The sequence below is a fragment of the Molossus molossus genome, unplaced genomic scaffold, assembly GCF_014108415.1.
Source record: "Molossus molossus isolate mMolMol1 unplaced genomic scaffold, mMolMol1.p scaffold_m16_p_22, whole genome shotgun sequence".
NCBI lineage: Eukaryota > Metazoa > Chordata > Mammalia > Chiroptera > Molossidae > Molossus > Molossus molossus.
In genome coordinates, this window is record NW_023425358.1 from 2,821,134 (window position 1) to 2,837,657 (window position 16,524).

The window sequence follows — 16,524 nt, forward strand, 5'->3', positions numbered from 1 at the left end:
GATGTTTCCCTCTCTCTCTCTGTATCTCTCTCTCTCCACCCTCCTTCCTCTTTAAAAAAATCTATAAAAACATATTTTAAAAAATTAAAAGAAAACCAGCCCTCATTTTGCTCCTTCCTTCCTCCCTCCTGCCCTCCTTGTCCCTCCTGTAACCTCACTGGAAAAAAGTGATGGAAGAGACGCCGCCTCTTCCTCCCAGCACCTGTGCAGCCAGGTGAGGCCAGCACAGGAGACAGGTGCGGCCAGGGAGGAGAGGAGGCAAGGTGGCACCACAAGCCGCTGGCATTGGCGGACCCTTTGGGGAGAAGCTGATGTCCATAAAGGGGGAGGTGGGTGGAGAATGCGGGTGAGCTGAGGGGACGGGATGATGCGGACTTACTGGGTATATTCCACCAGCACCTGCCCTCTGGATCCCGCTTCCGTCAATGACTGCTAGTCATTTCTATAAACCGCCGAGGATCACTCACATGCGTGTCAGTGTACAAGGCATTTCATGTATTTTCAGTAAGTTCATGCTCTAAGTAGTATGATCTCCACTTCACAGGTGAGGAATCTGAAGCCCAAGCTCAAACTACATGAGAGCAATAGAACCCAAACCAAACGTTAAGCGTGGTGACTAAACCCAGTGATGGTGGCAGGACAGCAGAGCTCACGCCGACCTGAAACCCCTGGGCTTGCAAACGAGGGGCCAGTGAGTGGGCCCGAGGAGAGGAAACCAGTCTTACTTATCCCTGCGCCCTCAGCCCTTCTGCTCCCTCCCTCCTCCTGTCTGCTGCTCTCGCTCCCCAGAGCATCCCCCATCCCACCCCAGTGCCCACCAGCAGCAGTTCTTATGCCCACCAAACACTTCCCACTTTACATTTTGCCCAGACCAAAGGTGCTAACACCACAGCAAAAGGAGACAGTCAAAGGGGCCAATCCTCTGTCTCTCCCTCCTTTCTTCTCTTCTCTCCTTTGTCGGCCAGCCAGATAGTCCCCACAAGCTTCCTCCATCCCTGCTTCTGGACACAGTGAGGCTCTTGCACCCCTGCAGACTGACAGTGAGGAGCTGGGTTCTGTCCCCTCTAATGGTCCCAGGGGATTTGAAGTTGCCAGGCATTCCAAGAAATTTACTTAATATAATTTCATATAGGTCATTTCTGCAAACCAGCTCCCACTCGCATTTGAGGCTGTTACCCGAAGAGATGAGTAACACAAAGAGCCGTCCTCTCCGGGTGTTAATGGATAACAGCAGGAAAACAAGAATTTGGAGGTGGATGGACCATCTGTTTTCACCTGTGCCTGTTTTGTTTCCCTTCTCCTGTTTCCCGCCCATTCTAATCCCAGTATTGCTGGTAGTCAGCAAGTCAGCCAGACCCAAGCCCACTGTACAGGGCGGTTCCTCTCTGTGGACACCATGAGCCAACCCTGTGCTGTCAGGAATGGTCAGACTCCAAATCGTGTGTCCTGTTGTCAGGTCATGTGAACTGATGTGGGTTCAGGAAATAGAGTCACTGTGCTTATAGGTGGCTTATACCTTCCCCTGGGACCTGGCAAGGCTGGTTTCTCACTATGTGCTTCTTGGGAAAGAAAGCCAGCTGGCTGCGTCCCCTTGTCTTCGTGTGTGTGGTGTGTGCCTAGTGCCCCTGAGAGTGTAGGGACGTTAGGAACGAGCGGAGGCTGCGAGCATGGACGATCCCTGAACATCCACAGTCCAAGTCCTTATTGATGATATCCTCGGATCCTCGCCCTCACGGAGTCCTCACCGGCCGCAGAGACAGGCGCTTGCCTCACCTGTGAGCGCTGGCGTTCCGGGCATGTCATTGAAGGTGAGTCCCAATTTCTTCATCTGTCTAAAGTCACAACACTTCCCTGCACTCTTGTGAGACAATTAATGCAACAACTGCAAAGTACCACAGAGATGAAGCTACCCAGTGCCTTTCCAGTTCCAGGCTCTTGGCAGGACTACATCAACCCCACACAATGAGTGAGGAAACCCGGGAACGTAACAGTGAGAGAATGAATACATGGATATAATAGTTTGTCAGATTTTGCAGTCTGCATAGCAGAATGGGAACTTGAACTCAGGCCTCGTCATCGAAGCCTAACACCATTTTTCTCTGGCATGTTCGCCTCTGCTACGTACCAGGTCTGAGCTCCCAGGTCACCTCCTCAGTGCCAGCCTCCTCGGCCACCCAGCTGAAGTGCCTTCTCTTTTCATTCTCTTTCCCATTCACCTGCTTTATTTTTTTCACCTCGTTGATCACCACTGCTGTTTGACATCATCTCAGTTGCTGCCTTTCGAAGTCTGTGAGCTCTCCTGTGTGCTAGGCTCTGTCTGAATTTGCTCTCCACTGTCCTGTGTGGATGTCAATATCACCTTTACCACTATTTCACCCATGTGGAAACTGAGGACTAGTGTAGGTACTTTCCAAGTTTACACAGCAGTCGCACAGTTACTCTAAGGGGAAGAGTTCAGATGTTTGACTGCAAGGGTAGCATTTTTGCTTATGCGCTAATGTCTCCTGAAAATGCTATATGATTTTTTTCTAGATAAGGGTATTTGTCATTGTTACTATTTTTGTTTTCAGAATTAATGTTTAACTTTTATAACATTTCATAAGAAAATTAGTGACATCCCAATATCTACCAACTTTAGGAGGATGGAGAATTACTGAAATCAATGGTATAATTGATGTGTAAAATAATGGAATGACTCAAGTATGTCTATTTTTTCAGACATTAATATCTGGCTTCAAAATGCATATACTTATTCTTCTGTACAGATTTTACTGAAGAGCATTTCACTCAGAGCTTACGCTGACTGCTCATGGATGGGGGATGTCACAGGTGTGTATTTGGTGGGGAAGAAAAATAACAAGTTGAAGCCTGCTGGCTGTCACCTAAGACCTGCAAATATAAAAATTGACAATGAATTACTGGAGAGAGTAGACAAAGCATGGATTTTAGCTTCTGGTAGTTCTAACAGTGCATTTGGAGTCTCTTACCACTTTAAGTCTTGCTCTTCTCATCTGTTAAAGGCAGAAAAGAAAACTATAGGGATAGCACAAGGATTAAATGAAATGATTCATGTAAACTCCTTCCACTGTCCCTTGTTCATAATGTTTTACTAGTTCATACATAAGATGCAAATTTTTTTTTAAATATTGATATTGCAAGTAAGCACACTGGAGTGCAGACACCTGAGTGAACGCTGGCCCACGCAGCCGTTCTCGGGGAGCTGTCCACTGCCTGCTGCATGGCCTGAACCTTTGGGTGCTCCTCTCGTCCAGCCAGACCCTGGTGCAGAACACACTCACAGGAAATGAAGTCAACATCGCTTTATTCATTTATCATGGATTGTTACTCATCCTGAACAATTATTGTTTTCAAAACAGACCAATAGATAAGAAGCAAGCCACGCCTCCAATCCGCCTTCACAGCTCTCAGATCAAGTATCACAGGCTCCTGCAGACAGCTCAGAGAAGGCAGCCTCCCGTGGCCACGTTCTGAATGGGAAGTGCATGGGCTCTGTGGGGCAGGTGCATTAGTCACAGGGAGTAAGGGACAGGGACATTCCTGAAGGCAAGCGAAACCAGAAATAGAATTACAAGGATCTAGAACATCCTTTTTTTTCCCCAAGCAAGTTATTTATTATCTTTTTTTATTCAGATGTCCCTCCCTTTTCCCCCTTTGACACCCTCCTCCCACGCCTGCTGCCCTCCCCTCCCTCCGCCTTCACCACACTGTTGCTGTTGTCTGTGTCCATTGTTACACATACATGCATATAAGTTCTTTAGTTTACTGTTCCTGCCACCGCTTCCCTCGGAAGTGTGTCAGTCTGTTCCCTACTTCCATGTCTCTGGATCTATTTTGTTCATCAGAATATTTGTTCATTATATTCCACAAATAAGTGAGGTCATGTGGTATTTCTTTCTCTTTGATTGGCTTGTTTTGCTTAGGATAATACTCTCCAGGTCCCTCCATGCCATCTCAAAGGATAAGAGATCTTTCTTTCTTAAAGCTGCATAGTACTCCATTGTGTATATGTACCACAGCTTTTTTTATCCATTCATCTACTGATGGGCACTTGGGTAGTTTCCAGATCTTAGCTATTGTAAATTAGTGCTGCTATGAACATATGGGTACATATATTCTTTCTGATTGGTGTTTCAGGCTTCTTAAGATACATTCTTAGAACTGGGATGACTGAATAAAATGGCAGATCTATTTTTAATTTATTGATAAAACACCATATTGTTTTCCACTGGTGGCTACACCAGTCTGCGTTCCCACCAGCAGTGTATTAAAGTCCCCTTTTCTCCACACCCTCACCAACATTTGTTGTTTGATGATTTGTTGATGGCAACTATTCTGACTGGTGTGAGGTGATACCTCATTGTTTTAATTTGCATTTCTCTGATGATTAGTGACCTTGAGTATTATTTTCATAAGTCTCTTGGCCATTTGTATGTCCTGTTTGGAGAAGTTTCTCTTCAGGTCCTCTACCCATTTTTTAATTGGGTTCTTTTTCTTCCTTTTGTTGAGTTGTATGAGTACTCTATGTATTTTGGGAAATAAGCCCTTATTCGATGTATCATTGACAATTATGCTCTCCCATATAGTGGGTTCCCTTTCCATTTTGATGCTTGTTTCTTTTGCTGTGCAGAAGCTTTTTAGTTTGATGTAGTTTCATTTATTAATTTTTTCATTTGTTTCTCTTGCCCTAGGTGATGTATCAGTGAACAGTCTGCTATGTGTGATGTCTGAGATTTTTGCTGCCTACAGATTCTTCTAGAATTTTTATGGTTTCACAAATGACATTTAAGTCTTTTATCCATTTTGAGTTTATTTGTTTGTATGGTGTAAGTTGGTGGTCTAGTTTCATTTTTTGCATGTAGCTGTCCAATTTTCCCAACACCATTTATTGAAGAGACTGTCTTTACTCCGTTGTATGCTCTTGCCTTCTTTGTCAAATATTTTATAGGTTTTTATTGATTTTTTTAAAGAGAGAGGGAAGGAGAGATAGAAACATCGATGTTAAAGAGAAACATCAATCAGCTGCCTCCTGCGTGCCCTCTACTGGGGATGGAGCCTGCAACCCAGGCATATTCTCTGACTGGGAATCAAACTGGGACCTCTCAGTTTATGGGACAATGCTCAATCCACTAAGCCACACTGGCTAGGCATTCTTTGTCAAATATTAATTAAGCATAATGTCTTGGGTTAATTTCTGGTTTCTCTGTTCTGTTCCATTGATCTATATGCCTGTTTTTGTGCCAGTACCAGGCTGTTTTGATTACAATGGCTTTGTATTATAACCTGAAATCTGGAATTGTGATTCCTCCAACTTTGATATTTTAATTAGAATATTCTTTTAAAGGAAGATTTAAAAACACTAGCTTTGATGAGAGAGTAGGGTTGCCTCTCTCACCCAAGGCTAATGTGTGAGAGAGATAACCCTACTTCAGGGAGTACCCTTCCCTGGAGATGGTTTCAAGAGCCATTATTTGCAAGAAAATTGCTTTGACTATGAGCATCCTGAAGAACTACTTTACTTAGATTTCAAAGGCTAACTAGTAATTAATAGCTAGATCTGTGGATTTATGAAAAAGAAGTCTGTGTGGTGGTGTGAAAGAGGGAAGGTCCAGTGTGGCTCAGTTGGTTGGATGTTATCTCATGCACCAAAAGGTTGCTGGTTAGATTCCCAGTCAAGGCACATACCCAGGTTGTGGGTTCGATCCCCTGTCAGTGTGTGTACAGGAAACAGCCAATCAATGTTTTTCTCTCACATTGATGTATCTCTCTCTCCCTCTCCTGTCTTCTCTCTCTAAAAACATCAATAAAAACATGTTTTTAAAAAATAACAGGAAAAATCCATGAGTAGCTGGATAGCTCTCGGGTTCTGGGGCTTTGCTGCCCGGGCTTGGGACTTTCCTTAGGCATAAAGGCCAGCATCTCCAATTCCATCTCTAGCTGAGCTAGCTCTGCTCTAGGACCATAGACCATCCCCTGTTCAAATTTGCCATCTTTCCTGCAAATGCATCACTACCACTGAGAGAAAGCTAAAGTCATTTGTAATTTGAAAGACTGAAGTACGATTTCTTATTTTTTTTATTTATTTTTTATTTTTTTATTTATAGATTGAGCAGGAGGGAGAGAAGGAAGAAGAGAGAGAGAGAAACATCAATGTGAGAGAGACACATCGAGTGGTTGCCACCCACACAACCCCAACATAACCACTGCATCTCATCTCAGGAATCCCAAGTGCGTTTGCAAGGCCAACCCACAATTGGCAGTGCCAAGGTAGAGTTCTTGGTGGTGCCATCAGCTCTCTCCATTGTAATGGCACGTTTGTCCCTCTGTAATTAATAATCTGTGAGGTGATGCTTGCATCACTCGGACGGGGGAGAGGGATATGTTCAAATCAGCTTTGGCTATGAAAGCTCTTTCAAGCTCGCTCCTGTATCTTTTTCATATAATTCCAGGGGTCTGTGGCAATCCCCTGCTTTGTGACAAGCTGTCCTGGGTCACTCCATGCTTTCCCTGCCCCTGTCCTGGGACCAGCATTCCTCCCCAGAGCCCTGATTGGTTTAAGAGACAATAGTGCCCTGGCCGGTTTGGCTCAGTGGTTGGAGCATCGACCTATGGTACAGAGAGACCCGGGTTTGGCTCCCGCTAAGGGCATGTACCTCGGTTGCAGTTTGTCCCTGGCCCTGGCCCTGGTTGGTCGTGCGTGTGGCAGCCACTCGATGTGTCCCTTCACATTGATGTTTCTCTCTCTCTCCCTCTCTCTCCCTCCTGCTCTATCTGAACAAAAAATGGAAAAATGTCCTCGGGTGAGGATAAAAATAAATAAATAAATAAGAGACAATAGTAATCAGAAATCAAAATCTATGTGCTACATGTTATCTCAATTGCAATTTTAAAATGCAATTTTAAATTAGTGCATTTCTAAGCTTCTCCTATCCAGTCCTGGGAATGCCGAGACATGGTGAGGGTGAACAGCGAGACAGCATGACTCCACAGGACTGTTCAACCTTCTTCCCTAGAGAATCTCCATCTTTAACGCCTTTCAGAAGCTGAGGGGCGATCCAAGCCTTCATCCGGCTTGCTCAAAAGGTTTGTCTAGACTACTTTCATGACCTTGCCTTACTCTCATAAAAGTATCAAATGTCAACCGATGGTTGTTGGCACCAATTCAACACGAACAGGAATCCCCAATTTGAGGTGCAGCAAAGAAGGAAATTTTATTTAGTGCAAAACAGCTCAACTGTGATACAGCATGGCTGTGAGGCAGCCCTGGGCCCAGGACCCTCTTGAGCTAGCGACAGCTCTGCTTTCTCCTCGGCGGCCTGCTGTGCTCTGCTCTGTGCCAGTCTGTGTTGTGCTGAGAGACATCTTCAGTGTTTCAGCTCAGCCAGGGATACTCAATATTCAGTCTTCCATGGACAGGAAAAGTGTATTCTTTGAGACAGAAGAGAGCTAGCTTATATGGACAGAAATGTCCCCACCCTCCTCAGTTCCTGATTGGTCTATTCTTTTGCAAATGAGGATGCCAAACACTTGCAGTTTAATTGATCCAAAAGGCACTGCCCTGCCTGGGCCAGGTTGGCTCAGCAGTTAGAGCATTGGTCCTTGGACCAAAGGGTCTCAGGTTTGATTCTCAGTCAAGGGCACATACCTGGGTTGCAGGTCATTTGGGAGGCAACCAATCGATGTGTCTTTCACAAAGATGTTTCTCTCTCTCTCTCTCTCTCTCTCTCTCTCTCTTTCTCTCTCTCCCCCTCGCTCCCTCCCTCCCTCCCTCCCTCCTTCCTTTCCACTCTATTTTTTTTTTTTTTTAATCAATGGAAAAATATCTTCCAGTGAGGATTGTACTGCAGGCACTTCCCTGATTGGTCAGAATAGAACTGCTCTGATTGGCTGGAGCTGTGCAACTTTGATTGGAAGGGGAAAGCCTCAGTCTTATTGGATAAAATAGGGTTCCAGGAACTCCTTGTAAGGGCTGCCTCAGCTGGCAGGACCTGTGCAGACAGGCAGCTCAGGGCAGGGGCAGGCAGTTCAGCAATGGCTTACCCGGAAGGGCAGTTTGTGGGAGGCCCCAGTGCAGAAATGGCTGGGAGGCTCGCTTTTTAAAAATTTGAGCTCGGTTAGCCACCAAGAGCTCTTCTTAGTAGGTGTCTCCCCCCAATCCTCCTGCCCCCCTCCCAGGGTTCACATATCATAAGACATTTTTGGACCCAGCCCAAGAAAGAGAGAAAAATATTACTAGCGCAGTTTTTACTTCAGTGTTTAAAGCCTGGGTTTAAATACTGGTTTGCCATCCTGCATGACTGTGTTATCGAAGGGATGGAACATACTTTTTCTGAGGCCAGACGTTGTGAGTCTGTATCCCTTGGAAAAATGCACTTCATATTATTCTGTTTTCTTAAAGGGATAATAAGTAAACAAGATATTATATCTGAAACTGCTTGAAATTGTAAAGAGCTATGCAAACACTATACTAAACAGAAAGAGAGCATAGCATTTTAGGTAGATAGCCGCAGCACAAATAATGGAGGTTCCGGAACAATCTCAGTCCCTAGTTCTTTAATTAAAGTCTCTAACTAATTTCTACTCTCTTGACTTCCCTCTACAGGAGGTTCTAACTTCTGAGCAGAGAACAGGCCACGAGGAAACCTTGAGGAGTGGTCTGTGGGCTCTGTCCACACTCTGTACACTGTGATTAGCCTGGTGGGAGGGCAAAGACTAATGTAAAGTTGGGGCCTGAAAGGACAGTCACGTATCCTGTAGGGGCACTTGTTTCCCAAAACGCTCCTCCCACGGAACACTGGAGATTTGCGACATGTCGCCTTCCTGCTGGCAAGGGCCGACTCACGGAGGGCCACCGTCCCTCTGCCGGCTCCCAGCTCTGGTCACAGGGGCTGCGCTTCCCGTGCGCGGCTCAGGCAACCTTTGCACAGGGCTGCTTCCCAGACTGGCTCTGCGGTTACTGCACGTCGTGCATGGGAGACACGAACTAAAGGTGACTTCTGTGTGATCGCCAAGGAAACCGAGGGGGGCTGGAGGCCAGCCCGGGGTTCGACTCTGGGTGTGAGGAAGGGCTGCGGTGCCCAGGGCGTCCCCGCTCTCAGCGGGAATGCAATGCCATCGGTTCAGCAGACACTGAGTGAGCACCTGCTGCGGGCACAGCAGCTGGTAAGGCACCAGGAGCCTTGGCGCTCACCTCTCTGGACGTTAGCGTTAAGTGTATGACATGCCTGTCACTAGGCTCAGTGCTGGGAGGACAGGAGCATAGACTGTATCCGCGTAGTGCGGGCAAGGAAGGCGGGTGAAGTGGGCAAGCCCCTTGGAGGAGGTGAGGGGAAGGAAGAGTTCTGGGCAGAGAGAACAGTATACATGGAAGAGAGGGGCCTTTTCCAAAAGGATTGGGAAAGTACCATTTACTTACTGATTTCCGGCACCTCCCCAATCTGTCTCTTCCCTTGAACCCAAATCATGGGGTTAAAAAAGCTTCTCCTGAATCTTCAAGTACATCCAACTTCAAAATAAACTGCTCTGAGGAATACTAGTGCCTAGGGTAGATGATATGGCCACCGAAGGTATCAGGCCCCAATCTCTGGAAACTGTAAATATTTATATGTATGTATATTTAAAAAAATAGGATTTTTGCAGATTTGATAAAATTAAGGGTTTTGAGACATCCTAGATTTTCTGTGTGGGCCCTAAATGCAAACATACGGGTCCTTATACGGGAGAGAGGCAAGAAAAGAAATTCCAGACAGAGGCACACAGAGAAGGTGATGCTCAGCAGAGCAGAGACAGATTTGAAGATGCTGACTTAAAGATGGGGGGGGGGGGGGATGGCAAAGGAGGCCAGCAGCCTCCGGGAGCTGGAGGAGAGACCTGGATTCTTCCCTAGAGCCTCCGGAGGGAGCACAGCCCTGCCGCAGCCTTCGCTTCAGCCCAATGACACTGACGTGGGACTTCTGGCCTCCAGAACTGTGAGGGGACTAATTTCTTTGGCTCTGAACCACCCTGTGTGGTAACTTGTTACAGCAAACCAGGAAATGAATAACAATGAGACTTACCCAGAGCTCACGCATCTGTGTTGCCCAGGGGACTTTGAAGGAGGAGGGAGAGAAGGGAAAGACAACCATCTGTCCCTTGTGTTATTAATTTTGCTTTTATTTTTTGGGTAGTAGTCTGGCCACCTGCCCCCAGAGAGGAGTCCAGCATCTCTGCAGGATATTGGCCAGTGCTGGTGGTCATCACTCTAGAGAGCCTCGTCCTGGATTTTTGAAGATGACAAGGCTGACTCTGTCATCTTCTCCTCTGGCTTTGTCACAGGACTACTCACTCAGGGCACAAGTTTTCAAGTAAATCTACATGAACTCACTCTTCATGCATACACCATGGTCCCAGCTAGCCAGGAGTTCATCTTCATTGAGTATTGGCTGCATGAGTGACACATATTTAAGGGGTTCATATAGGACGTAAAGAGAATATAGTGATAGTGCATAATCCACACTCTCAGGTGATTTAGAATTAATTTGACTAGGCCAGAGCACTGATCATCAATATTACTTTTTTTAAAAAAAAGGTTACCATTGATTGCTTCTATTTAAAGTGATTTTTTATTTTTTTTACCTTACTTCTATGATAAAAAAAAAAAAAAAAAAAACCTTACTGTATTGCTTCTATAATTATTTTTTAAGTGTTTACATTTGAGAGAAAATAAAAATATAGAGTAAAAATAAAAGGCAGCCCTGGCCAGTTTGGCTCAGCGGTTAGAGTGTCCGCCTGCGGTCCGGAGAGACCCGGGTTCGGTTCCCGCTAAGGGCACGTACTTCGGTTGCAGTTTGTCCCCAGCCCTGGTTGGTCGTGCGGGAGGCAGCCACTCGATGTGTCCCTTCACGTCAATGTTTCTCTCTCTCTCTCCCTTCCTCTCTCTCCCTCCCACTCTATCTGTACAAAAAATGGAAAAATATCCTCGGGTGAGGATAAAAAAAAAATAAAAATAAATAAATAAAAGGCAGCATGTTGTAAATTATCCATTACAATTTTAGGATTTTAAAAGTGCTTACTCAGAGTTCTTAGGAGCTGGGGGCCTGCGAAGACTTCCTGGAACTTTCGGGACTTCAGCTGAGCCTTGACAAATGACAAGTATTTTAAGACATCACTCTGATTTGCCCTTTTGTCTTAGTCCATTCAGGCTGCTATAACAAAATATCATAGATTGGGTAGCTTATAAACAACAGAAATTTATTTCTCATATTTCTGGAGCCTGGAAGTTCAAGATCAGGGAACCAGCACGGCCAGGTGAGGGGCTCTCTTCTGCATTGCAGACTTCTCACTGGGCCCTCGCAAGGTGGAAGGGGAGAGGGAGCTCTTCTGGGTCTCTTTCCTAAGTACAAATTCCATTCATGAGGGCTCCACCCCCACGACCTAATCACCTCCCAAAGGCCCTACCTTCTACTATCATCACAATGGGGTTCGAATTTCAGCGCATACATTTGGAGGGACACAGACATTCAGACATTCAGTTCATAGTACCTCGGATTCCAAGTGATTTGGGATTGCTAACCCAGTCATTAGGTAATGATACTTTCTCAATAGAGTTTCAAAACTGGGCAGACATCAGCTAGGAAAATATTACCTATAAATAAATCTGGTCCAGCCCTTCTCCAGTATCTGAACCTCCTCCATTCCCCAAAAACCTGTGCTTCTGCCATGCACATCATCAGAGATGACCTGATCTCTCCCATATCTGGCTTTTGCACCTGGTATCGTCTCTGCCTGGAACATTCTTTCTTTCTCCCCAGCTGCATCCCATCGCTACTATTCCATTCCTCATCTAATTAACTCCCATTCACTATCTTTGAGCTCAATGTCTATATATACTAGGTCTTATATTACTGAAGAAGAAGGAGGGAAGCAGAAAGGATTTTGATTGTCTTTTACTTGTGAGTCACCTGATAATATGATGAATGTAGTAAAGGTTGCTTCAGCCTCAGATTTGCTACAACCTCTTTGGGGCATGTATCTTCAAACACTCTTGTCCTGTGGGTTCAAGCAGCCATGTGGTTCATTTAATAGCACATCCAAATAAATTAGGCACTGAAATTAGTTGCCTATTAAGGTATTTTAATTGATATTACTCAATTAAGGTTAATTGTAATGTAAATGGAAAAGAACAAAGCCAGCCATAATCACAAGCAGTTCAGTTTGACGTGTCCTTCTGGGTCCTGTGTGTGTACGTACACAACTAAGTGTACATATTTATGTAATTAGGTTATACAGTATGTATCATGCTTTCTCGCACATCATGAATGTTCATATAGGGTCCCAAAGCTATATGTATGTTTTGATAACCAAGAATACAATACACCAACTCAATCTGTACAACAAAATATATAATTCTGGTGACAAAAGTTTTATGAAAGACAAAAATGGCAACAGGCCTCTAGATAAAGCTATTGGCAGAGTTACAATGAAAATACTTCATTCTTTTAATGCTCCATTAAGATTGAGACATAAAGCAACAGAGGACACAAAGTATAATGCTTCTCAGAGAACTCATTGTCTGATCTATACTTTTAAAATATTAGCAAGGAAGCAGGTTCCACGGACTGACTTAACCTTGTGCTCCTACAGCACAGCTGGAGGAGATGCTTCTGGCAGCCCTGAAGACGGAGACGCACCGTCCGCTGACGGCCGGCCTCTGGATGCTGCTGGCCCCTGCGCCTGCCTGGCGGGAAGGCTGAGGTCCGGGCCTCAGACACCGCGTTGTTTCCACTCTTTTTTTTTTTTTATCCTCACCTTTTTTTTTTTTATCCTCACCCGAGGATATTTTTCCATTTTTTGTACAGATAGAGTGGGAGGGAGAGAGGGGAGAGAGAGGAAGGGAGAGAGAGAGAGAGAGAGAGAGAGAGAGAGAGAGAGAGAGAGAAACATCGACGTGAAGGGACACATCGAGTGGCTGCCACCCGCACGACCAACCAGGGCCGGGGACAAACTGCAACCAAAGTACATGCCCTTAGCGGGAACCGAACCCCGGTCTCTCCGGACCGCAGGCCGACGCTCTAACCGCTGAGCCAAACTGGAGGGCTGTTTCCACTCTTAAATCAAGATCTTTTGTGTGTTTTCTTGAAATGTAGGTTTTTTTAAAATCCTCACCCGGGCATATTTTCTTCCTATTTATCTTCAGGTAGAGAGAATGGGAGAGAAAGGGAGAGAGAAACATCGATGTGAGAAGGACACATCGACTGGTTGCCTCCCGCGTGACCCGACCAGGGCCGGGATGAACCACAACCAAGGTACGTGCACTTGGCTGGAATCAAACCCTGGAGTCATTGGTCCGTGGGCCGATGCTCTACCGCTGGGCCACACCGGCCAGGGCCATACCTAGGCTTCTAAATGTACTTAGTTCTAGTTCTTAGAAATAAAATATTCCCTTATGCTGCCCGTACATTTCCTTTTGTATGAAAAAAGGAAGTTGTATGAGAAGAGGAAAACGTTGTTTTAGCTTGTACTGTCATTTCACAACACTTCTGTTGTTGTGCGCAAGCCAGGGACCCAGACCTGGGCAGTGAGGCCTGTCCACGAAGAAACACGCGGCGGAGTGTCTCCCGGGAGGTTCCGCGGCAACGTGCTGGGATTTCTGTTCAGAGGTGGGCAAAAATTAAACCGAAAATAGACCCCCTCCCACCTCTCTCTTGCCTTTGCAGTTGGGATAGAGCTTCATTTTTCAATGTGTGTGAAAATATAAGCCATTCATTGGTTGGGAATGATGGTCCAAACTTTGTTCCAGGCTCTGCTGTCCTGCTGGGTCGAGCTGCGCAGACCACCCAGCCCGCACTTCCTGTGCGCATGCGCCGGGCTCAGTCTCAGCGACACGTTCCAGCCTGTGGAACAGCTCCCGAGCCTCGGGTCCTTCGTTCTCTTATCACTGTGCCTTGGGACAGGGTAGGAATGGCATGACTATTTTTAAATTAAATTAAATTTTGGTGTAACTGGCATAAAACATTGTGTAAGTTTAAAGTGTACAGCATGTTGATTCAGTACATTTATGCTGTGAGACAGCTGCCATTGTAGCATCCTGAGTCCCATAACTGTACCTTCTCCTGATGGAGGGAGCAACAACCTGTGTGGAGGAAGCTTCTCCTCTTTCTCCAGTTCGCCCTCATCTTCCTTCCCACCCCAGCAACCTCTCTCCCCGTCACCAATCCTAATCCATTACCTTACTGTAATTTTTATTAAATTATGGTCTCTCAAAACTCAACTGGGCATTAAAGATCATCTAGTAAAGTGTTTTTTAGTTGTTTTTTGATCCTCTAACCAGGGGTGGGGAAGATCTGGACTATAGGATGCATACGGCCCAAGAAATCAATACCAGCTCACATCACAGGCCTCACCAAATTAGCCTGACCAAATATAGCAGGCTAATTTTTAAGTTGATACTTTTGTATGGCCCAAGAAGGATGTTATAAATACCAAATGGCCCTGGGCAAAAACATGGTTCCCATTCCTGCACCATCTTCCCACAGCAAACCAGGCATAAAGCTGCTAAGGGTACCTGTTCTGAAAAGAGGGAAAATGCCGTGCTTCACCCCTCGGGCTTCAGGTGAGTAACCCAGCCCCTGCCCATAAAGGGTCCCCGGGAGTCCACTGGCAATGTCCTGGGAACCCCAGCCTGAGCTAACCCCTCATTTGGCAGGTGAGGAAGACGATGCCCAGAGACGGCAGAGAACATAGTTAGGTCACAGCCAACACGGAGGCGTCTGGATTCCCAGGCCTGGAGCCCTCGTGCTGTTTCTGTTCTTTCCTTACCACAGGGTTCACATCTTCTGGCTATGAGGGATTTCCCGGAAGTCCAGGGGCTAAAGTCATTCCCAGTGGTTCAAACACTACCATCATTTTCCAAGGCAACACCCCAACCCCAGGACGGGAGACATTCCGCAGATGTGCCTGAATGCAGGGGCTTTTCTCAAGGGCAGAGAGGAGGAGGAAAAGACGCAGGACACACCTCAGAAACTGTGAGTCGGTTGCCCAGCACCCTTGTGCCCATTTCAGAAAGGCTAACACAACAAGAAGGTGTCTGGGGCCAGAGGGGTGGAGGTAAAAGTGTTCACATGAATGAAAAGAGGTCTGTGGCCCAGGGTGGAATCTGATATGCATCGGGTCAGGGTACATGATAACCTGCTTTTCCTTCTGAGGAAGCAGCTTAAAGCTCCTTGTCAGCCCCTCCCTCTGCAGGGCCCCCTCCTGCCTCTCCCTCCCACTGCTGTCCGGTGTCCTGTCCGCTGCAAAGTCATTTCCCTTCTCCATACTCTCCATAACAGTATGGACACTTATAAAACTTCCCATAGCTTTTAAAAGTCAACACAATTCAAATGCAGTGCATCTCAGTTGGCAGTCCCCCTACCCCTGGCGGGACAAATGGCAGCGGTCTGAGTGCTGGCACTGAGCTGAGGACAGGTGTGGGAGTCAGGCTGGGATGTCCGTGAAAGTGGTCCCACAGTGCCCGCTAAGGAACCTGGTTTTCCATGGTGCTCTCTCCGGGTATTTTTATACCCATCACTTCATCTCACAGTTTTCCTAGAGGAAGGAAGATGTAGGGGTTCAGAAAGACTCACCCCAAGATGTGCCTTTGTGGTATGCGGATTGTTTGGAGCTAAAGGCAACTTTAGCTCTAGTGAAAGTTCAAGAGAAACTTCTGCCCCACCTTACCTACCCAGATGAATCGGAGTAAGAGCCTTGCCGTGATGAGATTCTCTACTGGGAAGGGCACACTTCTAATTACTGCTCATTTTATTGTCCTGCAATGACCTTTCAAAGCCCCCAAGGCACCTTACCTCATCCCTAGCTCAGAATGTCCTAGATACCCACGTCCCCTTTCTGTCTTTGAACTTCTCTAGTGTCTGGTATCTCTGACTCTCTCATGGATGTGGGGTTCCCAGGCATACATATGGACTAAATTTGGTTATTTTCTCCTGCTAATCCATCTCATCATGTCTGATTATTAAAGCAGCTGAAAGAAAAAATTGAAAGTAGAGGAAAGTTTCTTCCCACCCAAAGACAGTTAATTCAGTTTTTCTGGAGAAACAGAGATCCAGCAATTTTGTGTCAAGGGGCATAAAATGTGTCAAAAGGAGTCGGCTGGTGGCTCAGTGGTTGAGCATCGACCCATGCACCAAGAGGTCGCCAGTTCAATTCCCAGTCAGGACACATGCCCAGGCTGTGGGCCCCGTCCCCGGTAGGGGGCATGCAGGAAGTGGCCAATCGATGTTCTCTCATCATCGATGTTTCTATTTCTCTCTCCCTCTCACTTCCTCTCTCTCTCTGAAATCAATAAAGAAAAAAAAAAGGAAACCATGTTATTTTAATGGTTGGCATCTGTTAATCATTATAACAATGGTAGTAAACAGTTGTTAGGACAAATTTTAAGAGTTCAAATCCTGGTTCTACCACTTACTAGCTGTATGATATTAGACAAGATAGTTGACCTCTGTCTGCTTCAATACCGAAAGGTGACCAGTG

At 46.0% G+C, this 16,524-nt stretch overlaps 1 long non-coding RNA gene across 1 annotated transcript; it reads left to right on the plus strand.

The window, feature by feature from the left end:
• The first annotated feature begins 13,558 nt into the window (after window positions 1–13,558).
• Window positions 13,559–14,600, plus strand: LOC118639784. The gene is made up of 3 exons (XR_004961293.1): window positions 13,559–13,655; window positions 13,796–13,950; window positions 14,532–14,600. It is a non-coding gene; the product is annotated as an uncharacterized LOC118639784 (long non-coding RNA).
• Window positions 14,601–16,524: the final 1,924 nt, after the last annotated feature.